We start from the raw sequence: 18,278 nt of genomic DNA on the forward strand, positions 1-18,278 counted from the left end.
CGTACTTAGCCAACTGTGCTAATCGGAGGTGCGAAACATCCATACAAGTCAGACAACCGCATCATGAGCAGTGGAGTGTTACCGCTGCGATGTCTACATAGTCACTTTAAGATGCTTTCTTGTTCATGTTTTTTGTTGCTGTTGCACCCGATTCAAGAGCCGAATGGCTCACAGGGCTATGCCAAATAAATGAAACTGAAAATTGTTGGAGAGTTTTATTATTTTTTATTTTCCATTTGTGCATCGAGTATCCGCATCTGCTGCAGCCACGGTCTGTGGTGATGCGCTTTCGGGGGGACCACGAGCTTCGTGCAAGATCTTAACACCGCATGGCAAACAGGGGTCCCGTAGATATATCTGCTTAAAATCCCAGATATCAACGCAAGCGCCGCACGTTCACACACGCACTTCAAGGGGGCACACCCTTTTTCTGTGACAGAAGTGACCTCGCATGCTCAAGTCATGGGCTGATGATGTTGCCAGGTCAAATATAAGCCCCCAATCCTCGAGCACCGATTCTGCGGCCGCGAATATACTCGCAGTGACAGAAGCGACCTCGCGTGCTAACATTAGAAAGGAAGCGAAAATACTCTTTCTGTCGCCTGTGCTGCCTGAAATAAAAAATATATAAAAGGCAACGTTTTGAGCAAACAGTCCTTCTTCAAAGAACATTTTTTATATATTTTTTACATGCAATGAATAAGGGCCATTCCCTAAAACGTTACCTATCAACAATAATTTGCTTATCCGACATACTGGCAGCCGCACTAATCGGGCACTAATTGGCGATGCTGCTGCTGCCTTGGCAGTGGTGCATAAACAACAACAATGCAACACAGATGATGATGACATCTGTACCGATTGCTGGAACCACCTTGTATACCAATTCGCACTCACCAGCGTGGTGAAGTATGGTCAACCCCCACCCCCCCCCCATGTCTAACGCAACCACCCCACCCTTGACACCCTTCTCCCCCCCGTACACCCCCCGCCCCCCCACCCCCCAAATTTAATTCGACCTATTACTATTCTTATTTAACTAGGGGTTGTTCGGGGGCGCCTGTGGCCCCCCCTCACAACCATTCACGGCCTTCGGCCAGGAATGTCAGGAAAAAGATTGCACACGAACGACACATTCACGCAAGCACCCGATGCTCCGTTTTGAAGTTTAAAAATGAAACATATTTTGAATTGTATTATGTTTTGAATTAGATAATTGTATTTCTTCATTAAAAGCTTATAACATTTTACATGTGGAAGAATTAATTGAAAACGACATTTCGTGTGAATTTCCTCTCGTCGTTAAGTAGATGGCCTTGCTGGGGGACTTTCACTCGCCCCATCTACAGCCCCGCCAAGCGTTGGTTGGCTGCTTGGTCCCGGTCAAGTGACGCACTTCAAAACAATCCTTGCCGCGTTAGTCACAGAATGACAGAATCACAGAGCTGGGTGTTTATATATTAGGATACATCAAGGGGTTTGTTTCTAGCGATAATATTCCAGCGTGTACCGCTCACACCGCCATGTAGTTATTTACATGCCAGACATTGCCATATAGAACGGCCCTTTTAGAATGATGACATATCTGCGCCCGTGGACATACGCCATCAATATAGCTACCTCCCTCTATCCACAAACACGCCTTGCAAAACAGAGAACTGACTAAATTGATTATCTTAGCTCATTGGTTCTTAACTTTTCTCAATCGTTAAAAAATGTACAATGTGAATAAACACATCGAGTTTGATGAAACAAAGTAGTTGTAATTACGTGCCCCTGCTTAATTTGTCTTTTTGATTATTTACCTTCGAAGAAAACCTGGCCATGTCTCGCATCCTCAGAGAGGGCATCTCGCACCCCTAGAGAGGGCATCTCGCACCCCCAGAGAGGGCATCTCACACCCCCAGGGAGGGCATCTCACACCCCCAGGGAGGGCATCTCACACCCCCAGAGAGGGAATCTCACACCCCCAGAAAGGGCATCTCACACCCCCAGAGAGGGCATCTCGCACCCCCAGAGAGGGCATCTCGCACCCCTAGAGAGGGCATCTCGCACCCCCAGAAAGGGCATCTCACACCCCCAGAGAGGGCATCTCGCACCCCCAGAAAGGGCATCTCACACCCCCAGAGAGGGCATCTCGCACCCCCAGAAAGGGCATCTCACACCCCCAGAAAGGGCATCTCACACCCCCAGGGAGGGCATCTCACACCCCCAGAGAGGGCATCTCACACCCTCAGAGAGGGCATCTCACACCCCCAGAGAGGGCATCTCGAACCCCCAGAAAGGGCATCTCGCACCCCCATAAAGGGCATCTCACACCCCCAGAGAGGGCATCTCACACCCCCAGAGAGGGCATCTCGCACCCCCAGAGAGGGCGTCTCGCACCCCTAGAGAGGGCATCTCGCGAGATGCACCCCAGGTTAAGAACCACTGTCTTAGCTCAACATCCCTCGCCCCCAAATTAATGTGATGGTTGCTTTTTTTGTGTGCAGCCATTGCTGACGGAGCTGACAGCGTCAATCATTGAGAACCCGGTCTGACCACAATGATCAAGTCAACATGATTTCCTGCTCGGTAAAAACAAAGTAAAATTGTTATGTTTCAAAGCTGTTGCCATTTCTATAGGCGAGGCAAAATCGGTAACCGGTTCTTACCGGTTTTCATGCCATTAGCGGTAATGCAATAAAAAAACCGGGTTGAACACCTCGGACTTTAAACGCGAGTAGCCATCCCAGCTGCACCGTTTCTGTGTTATTTTTGTCAACTCCATTTGCTTGAGAATGTTGTTTCCATCCCAGAATGTGTGTTCTGGGACCAGTCCACAGCGTCAGGGCTTGGCCTGCGCTGTTATTCCCTGCGTCCGAGAAATAAATTCACCACCGGCCATGCAGGTCAGATCACAGGAATATATTATCTTAATTTGACATTAAACAATGCATGTATGTATGTTGAACTTCCTTCGCACCAGACGTAACCAACCGTGCTATTCGGATGTATTGTTTTTTTATCCACAGACAGACCGACCTTGACCTTGGACTCAACAAATACCTTTTTTTTGTGGAAACCTGTTCATCGGGGGTATGTCTGAGAAAGAGGGGCCCAATTTATTAGCTGAGTTAATTGTTGGCACAGGTTAAATGCCATTGGGTAATTAATGCCCGTTGTCGACTTGTGTACGGGAACCTGCAGGTTACATCATGGACACCTGATAACCGTAAAAGACAACAAACAATATATGAACAATGCAAACAATTTAACACGATCAAGTTTCGAATGGCAACGTCATTAATCAACATGGTACAACCAACACAAAGAATTCAACGAGATTTAATTCTATTTGGCATGAACACCAGCCTTGTTTATATATACTAACTTGAGTTAACTTTCAAATTGTAGGTTTTCTAGGCCAGTACAATGATCTGCATTTGTTTCTGGGTTCGACCACGTGCTGGTGGTGGTAGTGGTGCTGGGGGGCACGACATGGGCTGGAGAAGAGATGGACTGATGCGTATGGGAGGATGTGGAGCTAAGTGGACTTGCCGACGACTGGTACCAGCGGCGTCAAGATCGGCCTCTGTGGAGGAGGCTCGTGAAAGACGCCTCTGGGCAGTTGGACGCAGTCACCTTCCAGCAACAACGGTTGGCAGAGGAGCGACGCTCACAACAACGAGTGGAGCACCGGGCGGATAAAATGCAGCAAGTTGGCACAGTAGGGGGTACAACTGGTGTATCTACCGGTCATCTCAGCCAGGCAACCCATGGCACCTTGGTATGTCCAGAGACCTGTCAGCGAGCCATCGACACTGCACGTGGCCTCAAAGTGCACCTTGCCTGGTACAGGCGCTGTGGTGACGCTACCGTCACTTCGTGGCGAACGGCGGATATCGGTATTCGCTCGTGGTGGTAGTGGTGATGGTGACGGTAGCGGTGATGGTGGTGGTAATAGTTTGACGCCAATATTTTTGTACGTCAGCGGTGGCTGAAGACGTTGAGATTATTTAGACAATTTGCTACTATAAATTTAGATAATTTTGCTGCTATAAATTTCCACGTGATAAGCCACCTCGTTGAGCTATAATTTGCGGCCAGGTCGTTTCTGACCAAGAAGCTAATAGATCACTGGTTTTATTTGTATATATTTTTTCAAGTGATTTGCTTACCTTTCTTTTACTTTGCACTCCTACCGTGTTTTTGTATTGTTTATTGTTGTAACGTTCTGACCCGCCCCTACAAGACATCTGTAAACAAAAAGAGCTAGCTCATCGGATAAACAAATATTCTGATTCTGGTTTCTGACTGAATTCAACGTCATAATAAGAATGACGACGTTTCGCTCCGGGAGTTTCTTGAGGTGGCTTCGTCAGCTGACTGCTGCGCATGGACTTTAGGAGCCCAAACTGACCACTTGAGTTGCCCATTTTTATCGAACGTGACAAGACTCAAGATAACGACTCGCGTCGTTGTGGAGAATATCAATCACGATAATGATAAGAAAAGTATCACGTGTCTCCACATAAACAAAATAAATAAAATTTCTTTCTCAACCCATCAGCCGCACAGCCTTCTGGGAATGTGTAATTTTAACAGAATTGTCTCAAGACAATCACTGGTCTGGAGCGGTTTCGACATGGCAGTGTCTCAGCAGCAGGGTCAGGCCCGCCCGAATCAATGTTGGTCACAACTGCATGCCGGATGTCACTGGTTAATGGATATGCAACTCCATGCAGAAGGCCGTGCGGCCGCTGGGATTGTGGGGCGACAGATGATTGAAGGAGGAGAGACCCCCCCCCCCCCCCCGTAGCACGGTGCAGTATAATCTGCCGTGACGTCTGGATCAGAAATACGAACACCGACAAATGAAAAATATTTTTTGCAGAAAAATCATTCCAACCGGCACAGCCAATTTGAATGACACGAAGTGCAACAATCAGGGAGTCGCGTGCGACTGATTGCTTTACCAGACGCCTCGCTTATCGCCTGAGAAATCATAATAATATACAATAAAACTGATGGACAAATAACTCGGCAATAATTCACGACCATGCAAATCCAAGCAATGCGAAACATCTCTAATATGAAATATAATAGGCTGATCTGGATCAAAGCAATTTCACATACGATTTAAAATGCCTCCAACTATATAAAATATTTAACAATTTAACACGCCTCTATCTACACATATACGTAGCATTCAAAAAAACCTAAATATTCTCCCTCCCTCATATAGCCTTTAATCAGACTGCCGGGCAAAGTGCTGTTAGCGAACACCTATTAAAAGTCGTCACGGAACACGAGGCAATGGTGTGACCGGCAAATACGCCAGGCCGCCTTTGTCTTTCCGGTACTGGCGTTTACACCACGTTCTTTTATCGGATTATCCAGGATTCCGATCCTCACGTCGTATATTGTAGTATCCAGCTCACACCGTACACTGATCATCAAGTCGTATATTATTGGGAAACGGCTCACATCGTACACTGCGCAATGATTTAAAAACAAGCTGAATGGGGTTCAACAGAACTCACAGACAAGCAACACCATGTTGTGAAAGACCCAACGCGGAAGATCCCTGGAGTTTGATCTCCCACGAAGCTCGTGGTCCACCCCGTAACCGCATCCGCTGCACAAAATCCCATGGCTGCAGTAGATGCGGATGATACCCGATGCGCACGCATGAAAAACTCTCCAGCGATGTGCGACTGTGGGTCACCCAGAACAGAGGCCGTAACGACGTATAACGACGCAAATTCGAAGGTAGACATCGCGGCGATGTCACTGCTGCTCCTGCTTTGACACGGTTATCTGGCTTGACCACCTGAATGTGAGATTGCAGTTCCGCATCGGCGACATCAGCAGCCGTTCGACAAGAAGAGGATTCAGAACGTCACTCCTCGTGCTCACCAGTGGACAGTGTACCTCCTGCACGCTGATATTTCATTTTCAAACACGTGTCTTTTTTTCTATAAAAAAACACCGCAAATCAAAGCTCGATCGCCCCATTGGTCCATTATTCTTTTGTTCCCGAGATATATATATACAATCTTAAATACTTAATAATACATTTTATTCTAGATTTGAAGCTTTCGTGACTGCAAGGATTCATACTCTTTGGTTTTTTCGGTAAAGTCACGTGGGTAAAAGATAATCAATAAAATAAATGAAAACAACTAAATGAAATCACGACGTTTCGGGCGCAACACAAGCGTCCGTTGTTAGAGCGATCTCTTTGACATATCTCAGCAACTGTCTTCGCTGTGTTTGTCCCCACCTGATGACGGACGCTTGTGTTGCGCCCGAAACGTCGTGATTTAATTTAGTTGTTTTCATTTATTTTATTGTTTTTTTTTACCTACGTGACTTTACCGAAAAAAAACAAAGAGTAATTAATTTCATATCAAGCTTGCAAAAAAAACTCACGACGTATACATGTATCTGCTCATTATATATATGTTCTGTCTGCGCATAGCATACATATACAATCTTAAATGTCGTGATGCCATTGTACAATATGACTGGCGTAGAAATTATGTATGCACTATTTTAAACTAAGTTTTTGAAACTATTTTTTTATTTTACCAGGTAAGGCCCACTGAGCCATGTGGCTCTTTTTCAGAAGCCACCTGGCCACAAATGTCAGCTCAACGAAGTGGCTCATCGTGTGGAAATGTATAACAGCCAAATAATCTAAATGCTTTTTGTTGTGGAGGGGAAAACCGGAGGAACCGGAAAAAAAACCAACGCGACTACGGGGAGAGAAAGAGACACGCAAACTCCAAATATACAGTAGGCGTCAGGGTCGGGATGGAACCAACGAACTCCTGTATACCAGGCAAGGTAGTTAACATCTCCTAGCTACCGTGATGATGATGATGAGAGAGAAACATGCAGACACCAAATATACAGCAGGCGTCAGGGTTGGGATCGAACCAACGAACTCCTGTATACCAGGCAAGGTAGTTAACATCTCTTAGCTACCGTGGTGATGATGATGATGAGAGAGAGACACGCAAACTCCAAATATACAGCAGGCGTCAAGGTCGGGATCGAACCAACGAACTCCTGTATACCAGGCAAGGTAGTTAACGTCTCCTAGCCACCGTGATGATGATGATGAGAGAGAGACATGCAGACACCAAATATACAGCAGGCATCAGGGTCGGGATCGAACCAACGAACACCTGTATACCAGGCAAGGTAGTTAACAGTTTAACACGTATGCTTTCGTGACCAATATCATCCATAATACAGGTTTTTTGGGGGGTTATATCAATTGAATTTGCAAATGTTGAAGTTCTGTGCAAAACAGGTTACGACTGGCCAAGACTAATTAGAGATTATATCTAAATTGAAAGAAATACAAATAATTGTAACCGTTCGGATAGCTACCGACTTAGCGCTGCTTGGAAGCGAATTATCAAATAATATATTGTTTAAATGCATGCCTATACAGGCCACCATACTTCAACAGGGATTACCGTTGGTGCGGCTATTTTAGTACACACAATGGACAGAAAGTCCAAGATCAGCGTGCTCGCATAATGCCCATGCATAATGTACGTTGATTAATTAATCCCCCCCCCCTACTTCGCCGCAAGACGAGCGCACAAATGTTGTCACCACATCTACGCCTCTATTTAAGGAATGAAACAGGTGGACTTCTCCACATATCTGGCTGTCGGCTGATGAAGCTAGTTGTAATTACTGGCGAAACGTCGTACTCAGATTTGTAAGTGTTGTGGCTTGGCTCTCCAACACACCGGTGTGCTGTACTGGTAACGCATTGGCACGTTCTGCTTACGTGACAAACCTTGCTAATTGGCTGTGCCGGCTGGTGGCGGGTTTAACGACACAACATTTATATATTTACGCGATCTAACCACCCCCCCCCCAAAAAAAAAAACCCCTGTATTATGGAAGGTAGTTAACATCTCGCCACCGTGGCGGTACGTACTCCAGCAGTGTAAAGTCCAGTGGCACGAAGTGGCTTAGGCCCTCACAATCAGGACGGTGGACAAGTGCGACCTCCGGTCTGGGTGCGGGGCAGATTCACCGCGAGAACGACACTTCACGCGAAATCAGCAGTGTTTTGTTTTTTAGCACCCACTCAAATATACTCGGCCACCACCACAGCAATGCGGAATTGCACGCCAAAGTCAGCGCAGGTCGGCGAGGCTGATGGAGAGGGCGGCTCCAAAACTGTTTCAAAAATGTCATCGCCGATATCGAGAAGCGCGAGTGTCTGGAATCAAACCTCGGGTCGCCGCGGTTCATAGCGCAGTGCGCTAACCACAGCTGTTGTACCGCCACTTCGGCTGCCCCAGCGATGACGTTAACTGATAAACACGGCAAGGCAAAGATCCCTCGTATCGCCTTCACGGACTCTTGGCGCGGGTTCATCTCTGACGGCCAACGCAGTACACGAGGGTGCTGGGTGGCGAGCACCACCGCACGAGGGTCCTCGTTTGAGGCTGAGTCGACCAAGGGGAGACCCATGACCGGTCACTGGTATTGGCCGTGGGCGGGAATAGAATTCTACTAATAGACATCTGTGACGAAGAGCTTCATAGCTCATCGGATTCCTCCGGTAGGAATGCATATTCTGATTCTGAACTCGGGTCGCCGGGTTCGTTGCACAGAGCACTAACCGCTGAGCCAAAGACACGCACAGATGCACCATCGTAAGAATATGGAACCTAACATCACCTGCATCACCGATGCTACTGCTTCAATTGCGTTTTCATAACATAGTTCTTATGAGTGCATGGGTATTGTTTTGTCTGACATAGTTTTCGGATTTTTTAAAAAATATTAATAAATAGAGTCACCAACCATCATTGTCCAGAGACTGTAACAGCACAACGCTACTGTCATGTTGCCGCCATACAACATGGGAACAACATACACGGGATCACGGACGTTTCACTTTTCGTGTGAGGCAATTCACTTGAAAGCCCACGTGCGTGTGAATGAATGAACGACGCTGCGGTGGCTGTACTGCAGACGATAACGCTCTGTAATTAGTACGTTCGTAAATCCACTTATCCGTACACGGTAATGCTTGTGATAAAATGTGCTTCGGTGGCCTTGATTATGAAATGTTTAGTGAGTGAATTAAATCAAGTGGGTGCACAAGGCTTCCGTTCTTAACGCGTAAAGACAAAGGTCCGCCGTATAGCCTCTGACAGGCTGTTGGGGCAAGTGCTGTTAGCGAGCACCTATGAAGGCTGGTAGGGTACACCAGGGGGTGGGTGGCCAGCACCACGCCCGACCGCCTTTGTCTCCCCAGTGGCGATGTTCACACACCGCACCAGGTACTGATTTGAGGCTGAGTCGACCTACGGGAGGCAGAGGACCGGTTAAGATAATCGTCACTGGATGTTGGTGGCTGTGAGGGCAAGACAACCACAAAGGTCCACTGTACACTCTCTAGCAGACTGTTGGGACAAGTGCTGTTGGCGAGCACCTATGAAGGCCGACACGGCACACGAGGGGGTGGGTGGCCAACACCACGGTCGCCCGCCTTTGTCTCCCCAGTGGCGATGTTTACACACCTGCAGCAGGTACTCATTTGAGGCTGAGTCGACCTAGGGGACCGGTTCAGATAATCGTCACTGGTGTTGGTGGCCGTGAGCGGGCACACACATACTGCACACGCACACGTGCGTAGTGCTCACGTGCGTGCACATGCCATGGGGAGCGGTGCGCTACGTACCCGGCGACCCGAGTTCGATTCCCACTCAAGGCGAATAACAGTGGGGAATATCTGAACCGGTTCGGGACCTCCCCTAGGTCGACTCAGCCTTAACATTGCTCCCCGTGTGTAAACGTCAGCATTTGGGAGAGCAAGCGAGGCCGGGTGTGGTGCTGGCCATCCATGTCCTCGTGTGCCGTGCCGGCCTTCACCGGTGCTGCTACTCGCTTAACAGCACTTGCCCCAACAGCCTGTTAAAGGCTACACGGGGGATCTTTGTATTTGTGTAGTGGATTCAACTGAGTCGCAGGCGTACTCAATCTATGGTGGTGGACCACCAGGCTAACTACACTAATTACCACGTAACGAGCTCCCACGGACCAGGACCAACAGCTCGGGTCAGGTAGACAAAGGCTTATATCCTCTGCGGCGTGGCCGGGTCCGCCCTTGGCCACCACCACCTTCCAGAATCCTCGAGCAGGATCTCGACCCGGACCACGTGACCACCCCTAGCCCCCACTTTGTAGACTTAACCGGTCACGTGTCCTCTCGGGTCAACCAGAGTGCATGGCCCTCAGTAACCTCTTCCCTACGGCCAGAACTCTCACACCCGATCCTCTCGGGCTGGCATTGCATGCCGTGCGTGGTACCACCCAGCGCTGTCAATCAGCGCTGACCGAGCCCCTCTAGGGCCTGTACTGCACCCACATCCACGTGGTGCTCGCGATGTCGTTACATCGCACGCCGTGCCTCTCTGCGGCCGGCACTGAACAGTGACATTCCGCTATGTCACGACATCTGTACACGCTACCTGATATGGCGTACACCGAGAGAGACGGGAGCAGGTGTTGAGGGTGTATCGTTAGATTGCATCATTACTTATCCTGCCATAGGAATATGGATTGAGGAAATCCATAGGGACAAGAATTGCTGACTTCCCAACAAGGTAGGTATTTATTGTATGGACACCCGCAGGGAGGGATGATGGGTTGAGTTAGCCCCCTCCCCTAAAAACCAGGGTTTGAACTCGTTCACTCTAGCACGGAGCTGCTTGGCTCAGGATAAGGGTAAATATGAGACAAGTTTATAATGTGTACATTTTACACACTGCAAGTTAAAGTGAAAATTGTCCGTAATGTTTTACGTGTATGATTACTTAAGGTAGATATATGAAGTAGTAATGTTTATATATATAACATATACAGTCCCTTTGTCAAACCACCGGGCCTCCTCCCTCCCTAGGCCGTATTGGTCATGGGCGGTTGGTTGACTATACTTCACCAGCCTGGTCAGTGCGGTGTGTAGAGGAGATGAAGGTTGATGGTGAAATACAAATGTGTGGAACTATGAATAGACTTTCTCATTATTTATTTGGCGATGTATGTGGGCATCTCTCTATGTGCCACCTCCTTTCTCAATGACTAAACTAATATTTGCGAAACTTTTTTTTTACCAGGTAAGGCCCACTGAGCTCATGTACTGTAGCTCTTTTTCAGTGCGACCTGGCCCACAAATGACAGCTCAACCAATCTCCATGTTGAAATGTATCCCAGCCAAACATTCTAAACGCGTGATGTTGATTTCAAATGTGGAGGGAAAAACCCGGAAGACCCGGTGAAAGAACCACGCGGCCACGAGTCGACAGAGAGACACGCAAACTCCAAATATACAGCAGCAGCAGGCGTCAGGGTCGGGATCGAACCCACGACGTCCTGTATACCAGGCGAGGTAGTTAACATCTCCTAGCCACCGTGATGATTATGACAGAGAGATACGCAAAAGCCACATATACAGCAGCAGGCGTCAGGGTCGGGATCGAACCCACGACCTCCTGTATACCAGGCGAGGTAGTTAACATTTCCTAGCCATGGTGGTGATGATGAGAGAGAGACACGCAAACTCCAAATATACAGCAGCAGGCGTCGGGGTCGGGATCGAACCAACGACCTCCTGTATACCAGGCGAGGAAGTTAACATCTCCTAGCCACCGTGATGATGATGAGAGCGAGACACGCAAACTCCAAATATACAGCAGCAGGCGTCAGGGTCGGGATCGAACCCACGACGTCCTGTATACAAGGCGAGGTAGATAACATCTCCTAGCCACCGTGGCCGTCCTTCCATTCAGCTCTGTCCGTGATATTCACTCGAGGCCTCTGAATTGGATTCCCCCCCAAGATACAATCCAATTGTTCAAATCGCTCACAGCGGTGCCACTTCATTCGCTGTCTTCCCAGGCTTCTTGCCGTACTTCAAATGTCCCCAGTGAAACCCACAACCATATTCGGCGGCTGTCTGGAACGTTCTTCCTTTGGATATCATTAGAATCAGAATATGTGTTCGTACCGCACGAGGAATCCGATGAGCTATGAAGCTGTTTTTTCACAGATGTCCAGTCGGGGCACGGGGTCAGAACGTTACAACAACAAACAATACAAAAACACGACAGGATCGCAAAGTATAGGAAGTGTAAACACGTCTCTAGGAAGCCACTGAGAACTACCCCGCACCTCCGATTAGCACGGGTGGCAACGTACGGCGCGAAACAAGTGCTACGTACACACGTATTTTTAACTGTTGTAACTTTTTTAATAAAAAGTATACTTTAAATCGTTACGATAGATATCGTTGTTTTACACGGTGATTATTAATTATTGTAATATGATTCTGCAGCAGGAGTCTGTATCTTTGTCATATAATGCATACATCGACGAGTCTGAGTGAGTGAGTGGCCGTGCGTGCGAGTGGCTCAATGCTACCGATGTCATAGAAGGGCAAGAGTGCTGGCATTCATGGGTACGCACGTTGAACTTCTTTCGCACCGTACGTAGCCAACCGTGCTAATTGGAGGTGCAGTGTTGAGTCTACGGGCAGTGTTGAGTCTATGGGCAGTGTTGAGTCTATGGGTAGTGATAGTCTATGGGTAGTGTTAAGTCTATGGGCAGTACGTATGTTGAACGTCTTTCGCACCGTACGTAGCCAACCGTGCTAATGGGAGGTGCAGTGTTGAGTCTATGGGCAGTGTTGAGTCTATGGGCAGTGTTGAGTCTATGGGGTAGTGTTAGTCTATGGGTCAGTAAGTATGTTGAACTTCTTTCGCACCGTACGTAGCCAACCGCGCTAATCGGAGGTGCGGGAGGATGGTTCGACCACCTGAATTCGGGTGGCTTGACCGACTGAGCGTGACATCGCAGCTGTTGCTCTGCAGCATCTCACACGAGCCGCTAAAGTCACGTAGATAAGAAACATTATAAAAATGAAGTTAATAAAAAATAATAAAAATAAAATAAAAACCACGACGTTTCGGTCGCACCCCCCCCCCACCCCACCTTTTCCTGATGACGACCGCTTGTGTTGCGATCGAAACGTCGTGGGTTTTTCCTTAAATTATTTGTATTCACTTTATTACCGAAAGAATCACGAAAGTTTTAAAGTCAAAATCACCTTCCTCTATTTTTCTTTGTGCATTAGATTCAAAGTGCAGTGAATACCGGCGAGCGAGCGTTGTTGACACGCTCCATGGATTGAGTGACAGCTGTTCGATTGTAATCGCAAGAGCGTAGAGATAGGGGGTGGGGAGGGGTGAAATGAGATAAATTGATACGTGTACGTACTCATCGGATGACGGCGATGAAGGGGAGGTGGGATTAACAAAGCGTAGCAGTGCGATGGAACGATCCAGGATTGTGCTATTGCGTCGTGTGTAACTCCGTCTCTTTACGTTGTGCGTACATGCAGCCCAGCATGATACGCCAATATTCGCGCCTCCAATGAGCGCGGTGGGCTGCGTACGGCGCAAAAGAAGTTCGGCATACGTACAATCATGAAAGTTATTTTATACTTGTATTATATGTAAATGTTCACATTGCAGGTCGTTGCTATACGTCATGTGGAAATCTAAATAGCAACTGTATCAATAATGTAGTAATATATGCAATTTGCAGTATACACACATATATAATAACTCGTAACCAGTAGCGATCTTCTCTCGCTTTCTATCGGCTTCAGCGTCACACTCCACGGGGAAATGGCGAATTACTCGGTCCACCACCACTGGTGATGATGGGGCTCGTATCCCGCGTGAGCGTCAAGTATATGCACTCACGTATAGGTAGTCGGCATGTCGGGGTATGTGTTCCGAGACGTGTTACTGGTATAGGCGAGTGTGCTTTCAGTCGGCTTCAGCGTCACACTCTACGGCAGGAGGCGAATTACTCGGTCCACTCCTGCTGCTGATGATGATGATGCTGCTGACGGGTCTCGTATCCCGCGTGAGTGTTGAGACTCGGAGCAGCGCTGGGGGGCTCCAGGCTGAGTGAGGCTGCCCCCCCCCCCCCGTCCGTGAGTGAAACCAAATCGGCGACCTCCGCGTGCCTCCGCTTTAGCCACCCCCAACATTCTAAACACCTCCGTTGTTGTTGTTGATGTTGTTGTTGGTGTTGTTTGTGTTGTCAGATCGTTCTAGATGATTACAAAGCACAGACTCGGGGCTATAATCGTGCCGAATGTTCAGCTCTCTCTAGCCCTTCTAGGACATCGCTAGGATTCACATCACTCACTTACACACTCACTCAAGAGCGTCTCTGTATGCATTACATGACAAAGATACGTACTACACATACTTCTGTAGAATCATATTAAAACGATTAATAAACACACTCTTTGGTTCTTTCGGTAAAGTCACGTAGTTAGAAATGAACTAAATTATTATCACGGAGATCGTTATTATATAGGGTGTTTATTAATAAACCAACTACGTGACTTTACCGAAAGAACCAAAGAGTATGGATTCCTGCAGTCACGAAAGCTTCAAATCAAGAATTAATAAACACCCTATATAATAACAACGATCTCCGTGATAATAATTTACTACTGAGCCAAGAATGTCTGTGTGTCCCGCGCGTGACGTCACTCCACGTCGACCAGCCCCCCTCATTAATAATCATGAACAGGTTACGTCCTCCACATGGACCCCCCCCCCCCACTTATTAATATTAATTAGCGGGTGACGTCACTCCACATGGGGGGGGGGGGGTGAGGCACCTCCTCACCCCTCTTCGGAGTCAACTTACAACCCTCACTACAAAGGCAGAACCCTCACGTCACGTGATCTCCGTGACGCTGTTGAGACATCAAAGTAAAAAGGACGTCGTGATGAACAAGGGATTGTAACCTTAACATGAAGTAGGTCTGTGTCACCGCACCCTTACAAATTGCACACGCATTGATGCAATGAATATCAATGTCGCGGTCTGATTTTCGCTTGCAAGTTTCAGATTTACTGCAATACACCCATCCTTGGACGGGCAAAAGGCTAGTTATTGATAATACTTATATATTGTTTTATTAATATATACAGGGCTTCAATAATATCTGGGTTTTTTTTCCCCGAAGCGCTGCTAGGCAGGCTCGGAATGTTCATCATCGGCGTAAGGCACTTCCACGAGAGTGCAAGATACACCCTATACATTACAAAGTAAACTGTAAACAATATTTTTTTTGTTTAACACGTAGGCTTTCGCGACCAATATCATCCATAATAGAGGTTTCTGGGATAGATCGCGTAAATATAAAAAAAATTCATAATAATTATCTTTTTTTTAGTTTACCAACTGAGCCATATAGCTCGTTTTGAGAAGCGGCCTGGCCACAAATGATAGCCCAATGAAGTTCGTTTAACACGTAGGCTTTCGCGACCAATATTATTCATAATAAAGGTTTTTGGGTTAGATCGCGTTATTTCTAAATGTGTCGTAGCCCTCCACCACCCGACACGGCCAATCAGCAAAAAAGTGTCACGTTGACAAAAGACAAATAATTCACTACTTTAGCCCACCGGTGTGTTGAAGAGTGAATCCACAACATTTATAGTTTGAGTACGACGTTTCGCTGGTAATTACATCCAGCATCATCGGGCAATTCGCCCCAGAAACCTTTATTATGAAGCCCAATGAAGTTGCTTATTACGTGGATATTGAAAGCAGCCAAATACTCTCAACGCGGGATGACGATTCTAAATGTGGAGGGAAAAACCGGAGGACACGCAAACTGCAATACACAGCAGCAGGCATCGTCAGGGTCGGGATCCCACGACCCCCTGTATACCAGGCAAGGTAGTTAACATCTCGCCACCCCATATTCCTATGATCCTATGAGGACAAAACAAGACGAGATGGATGTGACTGGGTGCAGCAATAACTTCCCCGATAATTCACAGCATTCCCGACTGCTCACCGGCTGGAATCAAATGACTGCTCCTAGAGGAACATGCACGGTCTGCACTATGCACGCACCCTATAGAGACATGTGTTTGAAAACAATATCCATTGACTCTCAGATCACGTAGCTCTGTATTTATTGATTAATGCAATGGTGTACGTGGCCCTTATGTCCATCCACCAATGGATAAAGGCCTTGTCACGCCGAGTCGGTCGGTCGTGGGGGGTACTATGGCCATACTTCACCACGCTGGTAACTGCCTGCAATCGGACTCGCAGAAATTTGCTAATCGTATCGCAGTGCGCTAACCGCCGCGCCACCGCTCCATTATCTCACCCTATCACTGTGCCACGTACCGTGCTGAATGCATTTATGCGTATATATGCGCTTCAAATGAGTACCTGGCGAAATGTGTGAACATCGGCAGGGGGAGACAAAGGCGGCCGGGAGTGGTAGCCATCCTTCCCCGCATGCGCCGTGGCGGCCTTCATGGGTTCTCTGCTAACAGCGCTTGCCCCAACAGCATGTTAAGGTTATACGGGGGATCTTTGTGTGTGTATATGCATGTGTGTGTGTGTGTGCAATCAGAGTGTACATATTACGTACAGTATTTGCCGGTTTGCTTTTTCTTAATTTGAAGTAGATGACGATCATTATGATGATGTCATGCGTACGTTGTGTCCATCTATGCGACTCTCTCCGTATATCTGTCTGTGCATGTGCGCGCGTGTGTTTCTCTGTGTGGTGGGGAGCGGTGGCGCAGTGGTTAGCGCACTGAGAGACCGCCAGTTCAATTCCCCCGCTCAGGACCAATAACAGTGGCGAGTAAATGAACCGCTCCTGGGCTCCCCCCCCTAAGTTGACTCGGCCTTAATTGAGCACGTGGTGCCGTGTGAGAATATCGAGCGCTCAGAAGACAAAGGCGGCCGGTCGCGGTGCTGGCCACCCATCCCTTTGTGTGCATTCATTGGTGCTGGCTAACAGCACTTGCCCCCAGAGTCTGTTAAAGGCTATACGGGGGGACCTTTGTCTTTGTATAGGTCGACTCAGCCTCAAATGAGTGCCTGATGCGGTGTGTAAATATCGCCACTAGGGAGACAAAGGCGGCCGGGCGTGGTGCTGGCCACTCACTCCCTCGCGTGCCGTGTTGACCGTCATAGGTGCTACACGCTAACACCACTTGCCCCAAATGCCTGTTAAAGGCTTTACAGGGGATTTTTTGCACGTTTGTTCCTGTGTATGCACAGTATATGTTTGTGTCAAAGTGCCTATGTGTGTGTACGTATATCGATGTGTTCAATTTATTAAAAACATCCAATTACGTGATGAGACGCACTAGACACGAACAGCACGCAGATGCGTGTGGTGTGCCAGCCTTAATAGGCGCTCGCTGACAATGCTAAGTCGCACATAACCAATCATAATATCTTCATCATCATCATCGCGCGTGCTTATTCGGAACAATACAAAATAACTTGATTAACGCTTATTAGGAACAATTAAATAAATCAAGTGTTTGATGCAATCTATTTTTGGAATTGGTGATAGAGAAGATAAACAATTTAATAAATTACAAAATAAAAACTTAACACGTTCGTCGATAACACCGCGTGTGCGTTTGAGCCTTCAAAGGAACACGTTTATAATAGGTGACGTTTCGGGCAATGGCCCTTCTTCAGAACACATCAACGTTACGTGACTTGGTTGAGTCTCAAGCCACCGGACATTGTACCTGCTAGGAAGCAGGCTGCCTCTCCTGCCAAGTCAATGCACTTTTACTGTGTACGCACAGTCAATACAATTATACACAAGATATTTTATACGGCGCAATCCCACTCGTTTTAAACTCATCTTCAAAACGTAAAGTTAATTTTAGCTTATTGACGGATGATCGCGACTTAGGCCTGGTTAATTATTACTATGTATTTTTCGTACGGATGCTCATGTAGATGCAGAGCAACAACTGAAATTTTACATTCAGGTAGTCGAGCCCAGATAACCGCGTCAGGACTAGCGGGAGTAGTGGTCATTCGTCGCCTCGATGTCTCCCTTCGTATTTGTGGGTCCGGGCAATGCGTCTTGGTTCGACGTCGCCTCACGGTCTCTGTTCTGGATGACCCACAGTCGCACACCCACAGTCGCACACCGCTACTACTCGAGAGATTTTTTAAATTTCCCATTTGTGCATCGGGTGTCATCCGCATCTACTGCAGCCACGGATTTTTTTTTCGTTGGACGCGGCTTGGGGTGGACCGTGAGCTTCGTGCAAGATCAAACCCCAGGTAGAATTGTGCAACGTATCTGATAATTTATTCAAAGTCTAAGAGGCGCGTGTTTAATATCGCGTGTTCACGTTGTGTTATCAGAC

This window comes from Petromyzon marinus, chromosome 34 (assembly GCF_048934315.1).
Source record: "Petromyzon marinus isolate PM22_M1 ecotype Great Lakes invasive population chromosome 34, UKy_Petmar_22M1.pri1.0, whole genome shotgun sequence".
NCBI classification, from domain to species: domain Eukaryota; kingdom Metazoa; phylum Chordata; class Hyperoartia; order Petromyzontiformes; family Petromyzontidae; genus Petromyzon; species Petromyzon marinus.